This window comes from Ambystoma mexicanum, chromosome 11 (genome assembly GCF_040938575.1).
Source record: "Ambystoma mexicanum isolate Mex_15411 chromosome 11, UKY_AmexF1_1, whole genome shotgun sequence".
NCBI classification, from domain to species: domain Eukaryota; kingdom Metazoa; phylum Chordata; class Amphibia; order Caudata; family Ambystomatidae; genus Ambystoma; species Ambystoma mexicanum.
In genome coordinates, this window is record NC_090934.1 from 741,652,581 (window position 1) to 741,666,138 (window position 13,558).

Below are 13,558 nucleotides of genomic sequence, written 5' to 3' on the forward strand. Positions count from 1 at the left end.
CACCTGTGGGGATAAGAGGGGTGGGAGCGGGACACGGATGGAAGACTGCACCCACACGCGCATGATACACACTCTAGGGCAATAATGGCACATGAGGGACGCTTAACCCTCCTCACCTGGAATGTCAAAGGCCAGGGCTCCAGTATCAAGCACAGACTGGTACTCCAGTACCTGAACAGACACTCGCCGGACATAGCGCTGCTTACAGAAACACACCTCAGGGGCACAGACTGCAAATTCTTTCAAAGATCCAACTATGCCACGGCCTATCATGCAGGATTCACCAGTGGGCCACGGGGAACAATCGTCCTTATACACAAAAGGGTCCCATCACAACTAGCTGGGGTACATGCAGACCAGAGGGGGAGCTTTGTAGTGGTGACGTGGCACATACAAAGGAACACCTGGGGAATTGCATCAGTGTACCCCCCCCCCCCCCTCTCAGCAATGAACTCCTTACGGATCTTCAAGCAGTACTGCTGGATAAACAAGCAGACTACTGGGTGCAGATTTGAGTGAAGTGATGGACGTAACCAGAGACAGAACACATGTGAGAACCATAAACCCCGATCACCCGACAAAAGTCCACTCCTTTGCCGAATCACTTGGGTGGGTGGACGCATGGCACACAATACATCCCTGAGACTCCGGATTCTCCTTCCTCTCAGGTACACACAAATCCCTATCCCACCTTGACTATTTCTTCGTCCTGCAGGATATGGTGCAGACCTAGCTAGAGGCATATCAGACCATTCCCCCCTGACTATGACACTGAAACATGGCAGTGGGGCCCCCAACCCCACCTAGTGCCTTACCGCATACTACCTGGGAATGCCAGGTATAACGGAGGCTCTCACCCAGAAAACGGAGGAATACTTCTCCATCAATGAGGGTACGGTGGACAGCCCCATTATACTACAGGAGGGGTAGAAAGCGGTGCTCCAAGGGGAGGCCCTCTCCCTGGTGTCGGGCAATCATAAAATACACACCCAAAAAATGACGCTGGCCGAGGAACACGTGGCGCGGGCAGAAGAGGAGCTTCTTGCAGCAGGATCTGAAGTGTCCAGGGAGGCACTGTTTACGGCCCAAGAGATGCTGAAGCACTTGGCCTTAGATAATGCCAAGACTGCGCATTGGGCCACATGCAGTCAGATTTATGAAACCAGGGATAAGGCCGATAAGACACTATTGTGGCTAGAAAGGTGTGCCCAAAATAAGGGGTATGTGCATGCCATACTGAGGTCTGCCGGGGGAACTACTCTGACGACAGAGATCGCGGAAGCTTTTGCAGCTTTCTACGAACTCTTGTACTCCCATGAGCCGACATCACTGGGAAATGAGAGCCCGAGATTCCTGGAGACCATCGTGATACCCAGTACTGTGCCTCCTATAGGCCTATATCATTCATTAATGGGGAGGCCAAGGTTCTAGCCTGTGTTTTAGCGGACAGACTACTTGGGGCCATTCACTCCCTGATTCACACGGTCCAATGTGGGTTCATGCCGTCTAGATCAACCCGGATGACCCTGAGAAGGGTCCAGTTCGCCAGTGACCAGGCTGCAGCGATTAAAGATCCACTCGCATTACTAGCGGTGGGCTATGAAAAGGCCTTCGACTCAGTGGGATGGTCGGCCCTTTGGGACATCATAGGACGCATGGGTTCAGGCCTAAATATATGTCATGGGTCAAGATGCTCTATGACTCTCCGGAAGCGGTGGTAAGAGTAAATGGGGCCACGTCCAGGGCCTTGAAGCTCGGACGGGGAACCAGACAGGGCTGTCCCTTCTCCCCTCTACTTTTCACACTTGCCATAGAGCCGCTCGCAATCAGGCTCAGGGCCGCACTGGCATGGTCAAGCTTCAGATGGCCATGGGGAGGAGAAGACAAAGTCTTGCTATACACAGACTACCTCCTCGTCTACCTGGGCAACCCACGAACCGCGTACCCTGCTGTAACAAAGATCCTCACTGAATACCAAGCCTTCAGTGGCCAGAAGGTAAACATGCAGAAAACGGTACTCTTCCCGCTAGAGGGGGAGGGGGGAGAGGCAATTCCAAGACGCTGACCCTACTCCGTCTCCATTCAGAGCTTCACATATCTGGGTATTGTAGTTAGCCCCAACCCAGAGGACTTTGTGCGACTCAATCTGCAGTGGTAATAGATAGATTTGAAGCCAACGTCACACACTGGCAGTCCCTCCCGCTGACACTCATGGGCAGAGCAGCCCTCTTTAAGATGTTAGCTCTTCCGAGATTCCTTTACCACCTTCACAGAACGCCCCTCTCCATAAAACTTGGCCGACCTTTGTCGCTATAGAGACCACACTCGAGAGATTACTCTGCGGTGGGAAACAACTTCGCATAGCACTAGCAACCCTACAACGCTCTGTCTGGGAGGGGTGGGGGGGGAGCTGGGTTTTAGGTCTACCGTGCCTCCGGGCCTACTACCCGGCTGCACAACTGGGAGTAGGTTTCATGGGGACCCAGACCTCCAACACATCAGAGGAGACATCAGATACATGGGGGCAGGCACACCCCTCCATGTACTGTACGGGAGGGGAAAGTGACCTGGCTGACATGTCTGGATTGACACGCCAGGCGCGTAAAGTCTTGGTAGAGGTCGCACAACACACAGGCTGGGGTGGGAGGCCGACAGCGGACACACCCCTATGGAACAACACACACATCCCAGAGGTCCTGAAAATGGGGCACTCCACAAACTAGCATGAAAAGGGAATAAGGCTTCTTGCAGATGTATTCCAGAACAGAAACTTAATCATATTCACCGACCTACTGACCAAACTCACACTACGGATTGGGGAGCGATACAGACATATGCAACTTGCACATGCTATTCAGGCACAATTCCCCTCCCCTTCAGACATTCTAAAATGCTCCCCCATAGAGGTGAACATGCCTCAGACCAAAATACTTACCAAGGTCACATCCACACTTTATCAGGTGATAACTGCCTTCGGTGCTCTGGAACTCACCAGGATTCGGGAGAAATGGGAGACACTACTGGGCCCAATAGAGCCTGAGGAATGGGTCGAAGCGCTAATGTTCCCCCGGGAAATCAGCATAGACACCAAACTTTGCCTGATACAATACAAAATACTACACCAGGCCTACTATTCCAGGTCCATGATGATGAAATGGGGAGAAATAGAAAAAGGAAACTGTTTACGCTGTAAAAGAATGGAGGGAACATTTTATCTTATGATCTGGGACTGCAATGTTATTCAGGACTTCTGGGCACAATTTATCAACCAGATCAGTGAGGTCCTAGGGTCCTCAGTTACACATGACCCAAAGCTGGTCTTACTTGGAATCGGGGGGAAAAGGAAACCACACCAGGCACGAAAAGGCATTTCATGCAGTCGCACTGGGTCTAGGGAAAAGGCTCATAGCCACCACCTGGGACTCCTCCGAGGGATCTCAACTGCTGGACAAACTATATAATGCCAGAGGATGTCCTGGGAAGTACCTGAAGGTTTTGGGGAAATGGATTGATGAGGCATAGCCAACCAAAACGCACTGGGCTATTGGTCAGAAAGCATAAATCATGTAATGGCATGGACCCAAAGACCCGACCTCCCTCCCACCAGTCCATAAACCGGACCGCAACGCCAACCCACCAAACGCCCCCCCAGAAAGTAATGTCCAATGATCTTTTTGTAGATTGTGACATCACACTTATGTGATTAGCATTTGAGATGACCATGACTTGTTAATGAACTAATAAAAAGAAGTTTAAAAAAAAAAAAGAAACCGAGGAGTTATCCTTCCTGTACATTTCATTGGCTAGACGATGGAACCAGGCACATTTGTTCATATGCTGCTGTAATACGGTTTGACTTTTCATATACTTCAGACAAAATTCATAAAGATACAACTTGGGCAACCTTGAGTATTCCTTTATGTCAAAGTTGTTAAAATGGCCCAGTCTCTGATACAGGATTTGGAAAAACAACCAGGATATAGATTTATTGATCCAAATAAATGTCAAACAAGCTTCAACCTAAAAAGAAAAGTAAACCAGGGCATGCGTAAAACCACTTCATCTTTCTTAAACAGGAATGGTCCTTCTGAACGGAGGTCCTTTATCGCACTAAATCTGCTCTCTGCGACCAGAAATGCTGTTTTATGACACTAATTTAACTGTGGATTCGAAACCAAATGAGTTATGTACTGGGGAAACATCCACACAAGGTCATTAAAGTTGTGCCCGACTCCAGAATTAGTCAAGGTGGAACAGTTTGAGTCAATTCAAATATTCCTACAAGGATGAAAGCTACGACCTGCGTAAAAGGAGTCCACCTTTTTTCATGACTCATTTCTAAAACAAAGAAAAACATTTTCCAGGAATACATGTAAATCGCTGTACATTCTTCTCCAGGCAAAAAGTAGTGCATCTGCTGGCATATTGAGTAAGCGTCTTTCCTCAATGCTCTTAAGTCATACTGTCAGTCGACAAAGCATTCTTAAATTAAGGGCTCAAGAACTGATCTGCTAAGCATGTCAAATGGAGGAGTGCTAGAGGCGGCATGTGTAGAATAAACGTACCTTCTCTTTAGGGCCCTTATACTGAAGAATCCACTAGACGCTGCAAACTGGCTCAAAATGTTAGGAATGTCAAACCCAGGTCAGCGGGATGGAACCACAATGGTCAGATGCAGCAACAGCTGTGATATTCATTTGTCTCTCACTTTGGATATCAACATCAGTGCAGGAGACTTTATTACTGATTAACCGTTCCTATGTAGAAGAAAAACATCCCAGGGAAAGTTGCTTCCCATACATCTCCAAGATACAAAACGATCAACCAGAAGTCTGACCAATACCTGAATATCTGATTTATAGTGTAGGCCCCAAGTGCAGCAGTAGGGGGAATGTGCATAGTGTTGAGGTAGCCACTGGAAAGATTCAATGTTGAGCAGCCATTGGAAAGATTCAATGTTGAATATCCCAGTGCCATATTTTCCACGCCATCTTGCACAGTTCTAATGGGAGGAAGCTGGCATGATGGGAGATTTTGGGTCCAGAACACAGAAAATGACACTTCTCTGCCCATTCAATTTCAGAGTTCACTAGCACAGTTCCTCTTTGACCTGAATGGACAGAATGCAAAAGAGGTGGGTCAGGTTGGTCAGACTCAATCAAGAGTGGATTGAGGCCAGCTGTTCCATTTCCAATTGGCAGCAAGGTTTACTTGAATGTTCCCATGTGTAATGTGAAAGCATCATGAAGACAACAGATTACATTTTCTAAATAAAATGGTTCATTTTCTTAAATGTCAGAATGGAGTAAGACCTAACTTGCCCTATGCTAAAGTGGGATTTGCATACCTAAAGAAACTAAGGATAGTTTATAGTCTGTTTCAATACGTTCAACTTAAAGGTCCATGTCCAAAACCTTTACTTGCCCTCACAACTAAAAGATACATAATGTGTAGGGATGTCAACAACAAAACAAACAGTGTTCCAAATAAAGTCTCAAGCTTCTTGCAGCTCCTGGCTTACTTTCCAGCTCCCCCTCCTCAAGTACAAAACCATTCCAAAAAGCCATCTGGGTTCCCTTCCCCAATAGGTCAGCTCTTCCAACTTCAAAGGGTTCCCTTCTCCAAGATTTCACCACAGTTCATAAAGTCTTGGGGTTCCCTTCCCCAAGAGGTTAGCACGTTCGGCTTTCAAACTATAACCAGTTCAAATCTCTTGGCTTTCAAGAACAGTTCCTGTTGAACTTCGTAATTATTCAGGCTTTTCAATAGTTCACACAGATTGCTCTCTTTATCATTCAGTACAGCAATACGTTATAACATGCAGCTTCTTTATCTTGGCTTTTCTTGAAGCCTTCCAAGCAGAGGTCACTCGGTCTAGGCGCAGTTGTCGCACGAAACGGTCCACCCATTAAAGGTCACGCAACAGATAACCAATGAGACAGGTTGAGAGGGAGAAAATCTGTGTTAGCAAGCAAGCCTGAAGTATAACGAAGTGCTAAGGGTTAACGCTCAGTTCTGATTCTCCTTGGCAGCCTCTCGTCTTTGCCACGTGTTTTCCGTACCTTTACATCTTTAGACTCATGCTTATTTGAGATTCTTCTTATCAGTCTTTTGGCTTTGGCCCAACTTGTGTGTCATAAAACCAGATTCACACTCTGTGGTGTTCACCCCTTTTCCATCACCTTGTTTTCACTTTGCCCATAAATGCTCATCACTTGCTTTTCTCTTGGTTATTAAGTACATATCACTTGCTTTTCATCACGTGTGCTGTATTTTCATAAGCTCATCCCATCTTTCCTTTAGTTTGGTATTCAATATTAATGGCTGCACTCTCAAAAGTACTCATAACACTGTGGAGCTTGTTTGGCATTCAACAACCCTCAACTTGGGTTCTAATACCAACTTCAGTTTGTTCGGGATTAACATATGCCTGTTCGCAGCCCCAGAGGTGCCCTGGTATGAGTTTTCCCTCTTTTCCACACACCGGTATGCAGCTACCCCTCTCTGCGTCTTCTTTCTGGCTTCCGTTTGCTCCGCTTGTGATTATTTCAGGAGCTCAGCGAGCAGTACTCCCAGTCTTCAAAATTCGCTGCTTGTTGGGCATAGCTTCGGTCTTCCTTCGTGGAAGCTGTCAGCGGCCTACTGTGCACGGGAGCCTTCAGTGTCCCACAGCTCTGGTTGTGGACACAAGGCCAGGGGTACTGTAGGTGACACAACCCTCTCACTGCCTGCAGCATCTCATTCACCCTTCTGCTGCACACAGCGCCCTTCCTGCTGGTCCCTCTCCAGTCTGCCAGACGCGTCCTGCTATCCAGGCAGGTTTCTCTCCCGGTTTCCCAGGCGGTCTCCCATTTTATGCATCTGTGGCCTAATAACTGGTTGCAGGTTCACAATCTTTACCCCAATTGCCTGACCATCCTTAAGCCTATTAGCTGGACATGCCTGGCTATTGCAATGGTACTCCTTCACAGTCCTCTTCCTCGTCACAATACCAAAGGGGTGTGAATGAATGGAAGTGTGCATAACTCCCAGTTACCTCCTCTTCCTCCTAGTCTTCAAGGGAAATGGCTGTGCGACAGTGTGTGCGTAATAAAGAGGCAAAGACTGAATGGAAGGGTGCATATCCCCCAGTTGTTTCCTCCTTGTCATGGATCTGGCATTCCTACGTCTCAACAAGAGGAGGATGTGTGTTTAACCTACCGAACTAAGGAGGTGCCCTCCTAGTGGATCTCTTCCTTGTCCCAGTGTAATAATGGCATTTCCGAAGATCATTTTGAATGTAAGGAAAGGGGAAAGGTTGACCGTAACAAAGGCTTATGGGACTGAAAGTTAATTGTGAAAAGGAAATGTGAGATACTATGTCTTACCTAAGGACATCCTCTCTCTACTCCCCAAGTCTCCTCCACCCAGGTGATGCTCCCTCCCATATGCACCCCCCCAAGGTCTCGATCCAAAAGTGATGGCCCTTCCCTGGCCACCTGAGCAGAGGCTGTCAGGGAAAAGGAAGTGAGGATGCCCTCAGGGTCCTCAGAGTAACCAAGCAAAGGGAACAACCTGAACACGAAGTCTGGAAGGGCAGGCACCTTGGAAGAATGCAGATGACAGAGCTGAGTGAACGGAGTGAATTAAATGCTTGGAATGCCTCCTGAGAAGGGAAGACCTTCCCGGACTGGTGCCCCACACCAGGCTGATCTAGTGTAGACTGAGTGGACATAACAGAAGATTTCCTTTTGTTGATTGATAGGCCACAGTATTGTGGAAAGTGAATTATGAAAGGTGGGGAATGATACACAAGCCTGGTTTGACCACCTCGGGTACTGCAAAAAAAATAAAAAAAAATAATAATAAAACATGGTTGAAGGTGCTCTAACCGATCAGGGATCTTGTTAATCCGCGGATATCTTGGCTGCTGATATTCGTGTTTTAGTTGCCCTGTTGGCCTGCAAATGAGCCACCCTCAGCTGATAACCTTCATCCGTGCCCAGGAGGACTTAGTGCTGGAGAAATGGACAGCACCAAAAAGAGGCCCATACGGACAGAGGGAACCTTGCATGGAGATGAAGCTAGAAGCTTCTACAAAACCTCCTTTCAAATTGTAGGTGACTCAAGGAGGCCAACAAAGAGACAAACATCACTGCGAAAACATCAAAGAACACATATTCGTTCCTCCCTGCAAACGCTAGCCTCGACTTTAGGTGAGCCCTCAGCTCGCAGTGGGCACCAGATGTTGAAATGTGCCCAGGATCGAGATCTAAAAGCCCTGCACCAACTGCTAGAAAAGGGCAAAAGCAATATACATTTTCTGGGATAATTACTACTGGACAGCCATAATGTGCACAGCGTATGCTGGGCATCTTGAAGTAGTGCACTACCTTCTTCAATGCAGGGCTGCCTGGGTGGGAGTGTGCGAGCCACAGGGCCGTGATGCCATGGCTCTAGCCCAAGAAGCCGGACACAGCAAGGTTGTCCGCCTCCTGCAGCAATGCCAGAGCATCCACAAAACGGAAAGAACACCCAGGGTGCGAGTCCCAGAAAAGAAGTATTGCAAGGTCTGCAAGGCTCACTACCAAGAAGACAGCGTGGAGCAGCACAAGCCATCCACAGTCCACCTCTTCAACAAGGAGAATCCGGTCTCCACCTACTACTGTATTCCCAAGCACAATGTGGGCTACAAGCTGATGTTCAAGGGCCGCTGGCATCGTGAGGCGGACTGGGTCCTGAAGGAAAAGGCCGGAAGTTCCCCATACAGACTATCCTGAACCGTGATCAAAAAGGCTTTGGTTTGCAGACTGACCACAAACCCAAAGTCACGCACTTCAGTGCACACGATGTGGAAGCCAAGGAGCGCCAAAAGGCACCACCTGCGAGGACCCAAAAGGTGGCCACCATCAGCAAAAAGGCAGAGAAAAGAAAAGAGGCAAAAGCTAAGAACCGGGAGAGGGATCTTCAGACATACATGGATATTGACTTTTAATGTACCGCCTTGTCTTATACGCTCCAGCTCGATACATTGGCAGGCATTTACAAAAGACCTGCAGATAACAGAGTTGGACAAATTTAACACCAGAAAAATAGGTTATTAAATTCTATATTCAACTTAAGCAAAAAGCTTAATCTGGAAATAGTTTAATAAAAGGCTCAAAAATGTAAAAAAATGAATTAAAAAAAAAAACATGGGCACCCAAAAACCAGATGGGAATGGGCAAAGACGTTTGGAGGTAGCCTTCCACTAATGAAAACGTTCCAAGTTGGATACCCCTAAGTGGTCTAGCCCCTTATTTTACAACCCCACCTGTGGCTGAAGTAGTCTCGGCACACATCTACTACAGTACTACATGTTAAATTGTTTCCTATTCTTTTAAATTAGATTTTAGTTATGTTGAAAGTCAGCCAAAGGGTTGCGTGAGCCATGCAATAAGAAATTCAAAAATGTTCCATGCCAAGATTAACACCGCAGCCAAAGCAAAGGAGATCAGTATCTTGCATAATCACCGATTAACAGCACCTTTAGTATAGCCACAGCTCATCTTCAGCAGGCCAACCCCCCCCCCCCCCCATCCCGCCAGCTTCAACACTGGTGGTACAACTAATTTCGCACCACAGCAACATTATAGTATTAGGCTCATCAATGGTACTTTGTGTCTGATCCCAATTACAAAAAAAATGGAAGCCCTGCAGGATGGCAATTGTGATGAATCAGTGATTCAACCCCTCACCCCCATAAACCTGGCCCGAGACCCTTCTTCATGTGGCCAGGGAAGGGCAGACGCTTCCTAATCCTGACCCTAGGGGCGGTGTACTGTTGGAGGATCACATAAGGGGTGGGGGGACAGGGGAAACAGATAGTAAGACTGGGAAACACCCTGGTTTAACTTTCACAGCAATCCCACGCTTCTAATGGGTTTACTGCCAAGGGAAATATGGGACTTGTAGTCCCTAATAAAATGAGGTTTTCTTATTTCTTCTAACTACTGGGATGAGGAAGAGGGCTCAAGAACAATGTTATAGGAGTAGTTGGCCTGTTGAGCATAATGACCCACACCTGAGGGAAGCACTGAGGCTTAAAAGGCCACCTAAGGTGGAGGCCATTAAATTAAGCGGTCGCTGGAATGGGCGCAGCATTAGCAGTAGCAGAAGCAGTGGTGGCGTGAAAGAAGACTGCTTTTCTTCATGTGAACCCGATTGCGCAGCAGGAAGCATGCCTGAGACCGTTACTGAAGAGTGTTATGCAACTGAGTGTCTCAGGAGCAAGAGGAGCTCCTTCACTGCAGGCAAGATCGAAGATATCTTTGCCTAGGAGGGGTGTGTGTCCGAGCAAGGCCAGAAGCAGTCCCAGCCCTGCAGAACGCGAAGGGAGCAGGACCGAAGCCGGTGAGTGTAACCAAGCATTATAATCCCTTGCGTGAACAATGGCAGGCAACCGTATCCAAGCTGAGTCACTTGTGTACGAGTGAAAGCCATATCAAAACAACCGTCGATTGTCGGACAATGAGAAGTATGAAAAGTAGCACTTGCATGTAAGTGAACATCATTTCACTTGCGTAAGAGTCAAATGCTTTCAAAGACGTTAATTGAATACTGAAACCTCTGAAAACCGACCGATGAAAGGATGGTTGCGTATAGCTAAAAGTGATTCTGAGGTCAAGGTTAACCTAAGAATGAAACGTGAAGCAGTTGAAAACAAGGTGACACTGAAGTTAAGTGTTTGAACATTATTAATTGTGAGTGGAGGGAACAAGCATTGCCCAAGCAAAGAGTGAATCAAGCATTTCCAAAACCAAAACTGAATCAAGTGTTTCCAAAAGCCAAAGACTGGTGCAAGCATTGCCTAAAGCCAAAAAGACGGCATACAGTTACACTACTCTGGTTGGCAGAAAGCAAAGAGGTGAATGCAAAGCTATAAAAAGGTGAAGCTTGTCCCGCCTGGGTGACCCCGAGCTTGATGCTTCACTGCTTGAAGCGCTAGGAGAAGGCCTCCAGCTCCCGGGGGTATGTGTCCGAGTCGCAGATGGAGAAAGCAGCAGAAAATAGAACTTCCTTCAGCCCCACTCCTCATTTCATGCCTTCTCCCTTATCCTGAGCAGCATACCATGGAGGTAAACCTAATTGGGCGCAGATAGTGTCCCACTGGTGTGGAGCGTGGTGGTCGTTGATGTGTATAGGAGTCGAAGAGGCAAGGAACTCTCAAGTCAAATGCTTTTTGGACATCAAGAGCGGCCGCGACTGCTTGGGTGTGAGTCTAATTGGGCCAGTATATTAAAGAGGCGTCGTAGATTTAATGCTGTGGATCTCCCAGCAATTAATCCCGACTCGTCCGGGTGAATGATTTGTGACATGAATGACATCAGTCGTGTGGCTATAAATTTTGCAAATATTTTAACATCTGTGTTGATTAGAGAAATGGGCCTCTAGGAGCCGCACTGTTCTGTTGGCTTGCCCAAGAGTAAGCTTGGTTGAGTAAGCTCTGCAGGCTTGCTTGAGTAAGCTTTTGATAACGGCTTCATGCATAGTGGTAGGTAGTGTCTGCAATTTATGGGATTCTTGCCATAGAAATAATAAGTATGGGGCAAGGTGGTCTTATATTGTTTGTACAACCCGGCCATCAGGCCGATTGGTTGATCTAGAAGGGTTCTAGCATCTTGGGAAAGTTGACTAAGCGGTAGTGCGCCTAGAAACCTGTCAATGTCGTCTGATGTGCGTGTATCCGCATCGGCTTAGAGGTCAGTGTAAAATTCAGCGAACACTGTTCACAGCTGTCGGCGTGGGTACCAGGTTATCCGTAGTGTCCATAATCACCGGGATACACTCACTACCCCTTTGTCAGGATATACGAGCAAGCAGTTTACCTTGCCTATACTGATCAGTGTTACCAAGCCCAGATGGGTCTAAAAAAAAAAATTGTCGTCTATAGTAGATGTGAACGCACCATCCAGCAGCGCCTGTGGTTTAAAGCGCCAGGTGTTACGGGGTCTGGGGAGCGCTGACAGTGTCGGGTGGAGTCAGATAGGGGATTGATCAGAGTAGGTCCTGGGAAGCATACGTGTCTCCTTGACTTCTCCCATCAGCACATCAAGAGATTAGCCACATATCGATGCGGGAGGATGAGTCATGGCCCGATTAGTAAAAAGAAAAGGATCGCTCATTACCATTAGTCACCCCCCATGCGTAGACCAGGCCAAGGGAATGCATGCCCTTACTTCATCAAGATCAAGGATAGTGTTAAAATCCCCTCTCCACATTATAGGGACTTGCGGATACTGGGACAGTGTATCGATTATTTCCATATAGAATTGAGGATCATCAATATTAGGACCATAAATATTCATTACTAACACTTCCTGTCCCACCACGGTTCCATATACCTACCCAAAGGATCTATGTCCACATGTCTGTGCTGAAATGGAGGGACTTATGTATTAAGGTCAAAACTCCTCTTGCCTGAGTGGAGTATGACGTGTAGAATCAGTTCCCTCCCCACTGATTAGCAAATGCTTTGCTGGTCCCGGAGAGTGCATGTATTGCATTGCAAATATAAAATGTTGGCCTTGTGTCTATCTATATATAGCTGTATCTTGCGTCTCTTAATTGGATACCCCAGGCCACATATATTCCAGCTCAGACACATCACGATACCCATCCCTTCGCTGAGAATAATGGCTTGCCTCCACCACTGTTCCCTCAGCCCCCATCTTTGGTCTTAAACCTCCTGCCGAGTTCACCGCAACGGTGTCTGCCCAATGTTCGCCATGTTTGATCTTTGCCCTTTAACTTCCCGGTCCCACCCTCCGACCACATCTCCCGCCCAACCCAGGAGATGAAACCCCTTTAAAAACATAGTACAAGAAGTTATACAACCACACTGCGCAACTACATATTCCAATTTATAATCACTTTGATATGATGAATACAGCCAACATGTGTTTCGACCTCAAGTCTTCTTCCAAGCTAGTATCGACAAACTAACATGGCCAAAATAAATAAAAATTGTTGCATATATATATATATATATATATATATATATATATATATATATATATATATATATATATATATATATATATATATATATATATATATATATATATATATATATATATATATATATATATATATCAAAACTTGTGACCGGTTACCCTTCGCCCCCATTGCACCTGGATTATGCCCGACTGTTTCAGGACATAAAATATGTATGTACCAACTAAACATTATGAATGTTAAATGTCTTGACCACTCGCGTGCGGTGCACGCAACTATTTTGATTTATTTTGGCTATGTTATTTTCAAGAAGCCTTTGACTGCCAAAAAGGAGTTTTGTTTCTGTTGTACAACTACTGAAAAGTATGGGTATATGTGGATTCTGTTTGATCCAACAGTAGGAGCCCTTGTTCACGTGCTGTCTGTAGAATGGCATCTCGGTCCTGGTAATTAAGAATGCAAACAATGATTGGGCGAAGAGGTGCGCTCGGTTTAGGCTTGGGTGCTAGGCATCTGCGGGCGTGTTAAATAGCAAATTGCGGTGACAGTACTGGGTTGCCCAAAAGTGGTAGCAGGGTATCAG

The 13,558-nt window shown here is 46.7% G+C and overlaps 1 protein-coding gene and 1 pseudogene across 3 annotated transcripts in view; one reads left to right on the forward strand and one right to left on the reverse strand.

Moving 5' to 3' along the window:
* USP47 (ubiquitin specific peptidase 47) overlaps nucleotides 1-13,558 on the reverse strand; it is a 2,970,466-nt gene that overhangs the window by 2,533,430 nt on the left and 423,478 nt on the right. The window lies entirely within an intron of this gene.
* On the forward strand, nucleotides 7,947-8,974 carry LOC138504771 (G patch domain and ankyrin repeat-containing protein 1-like; annotated as a pseudogene).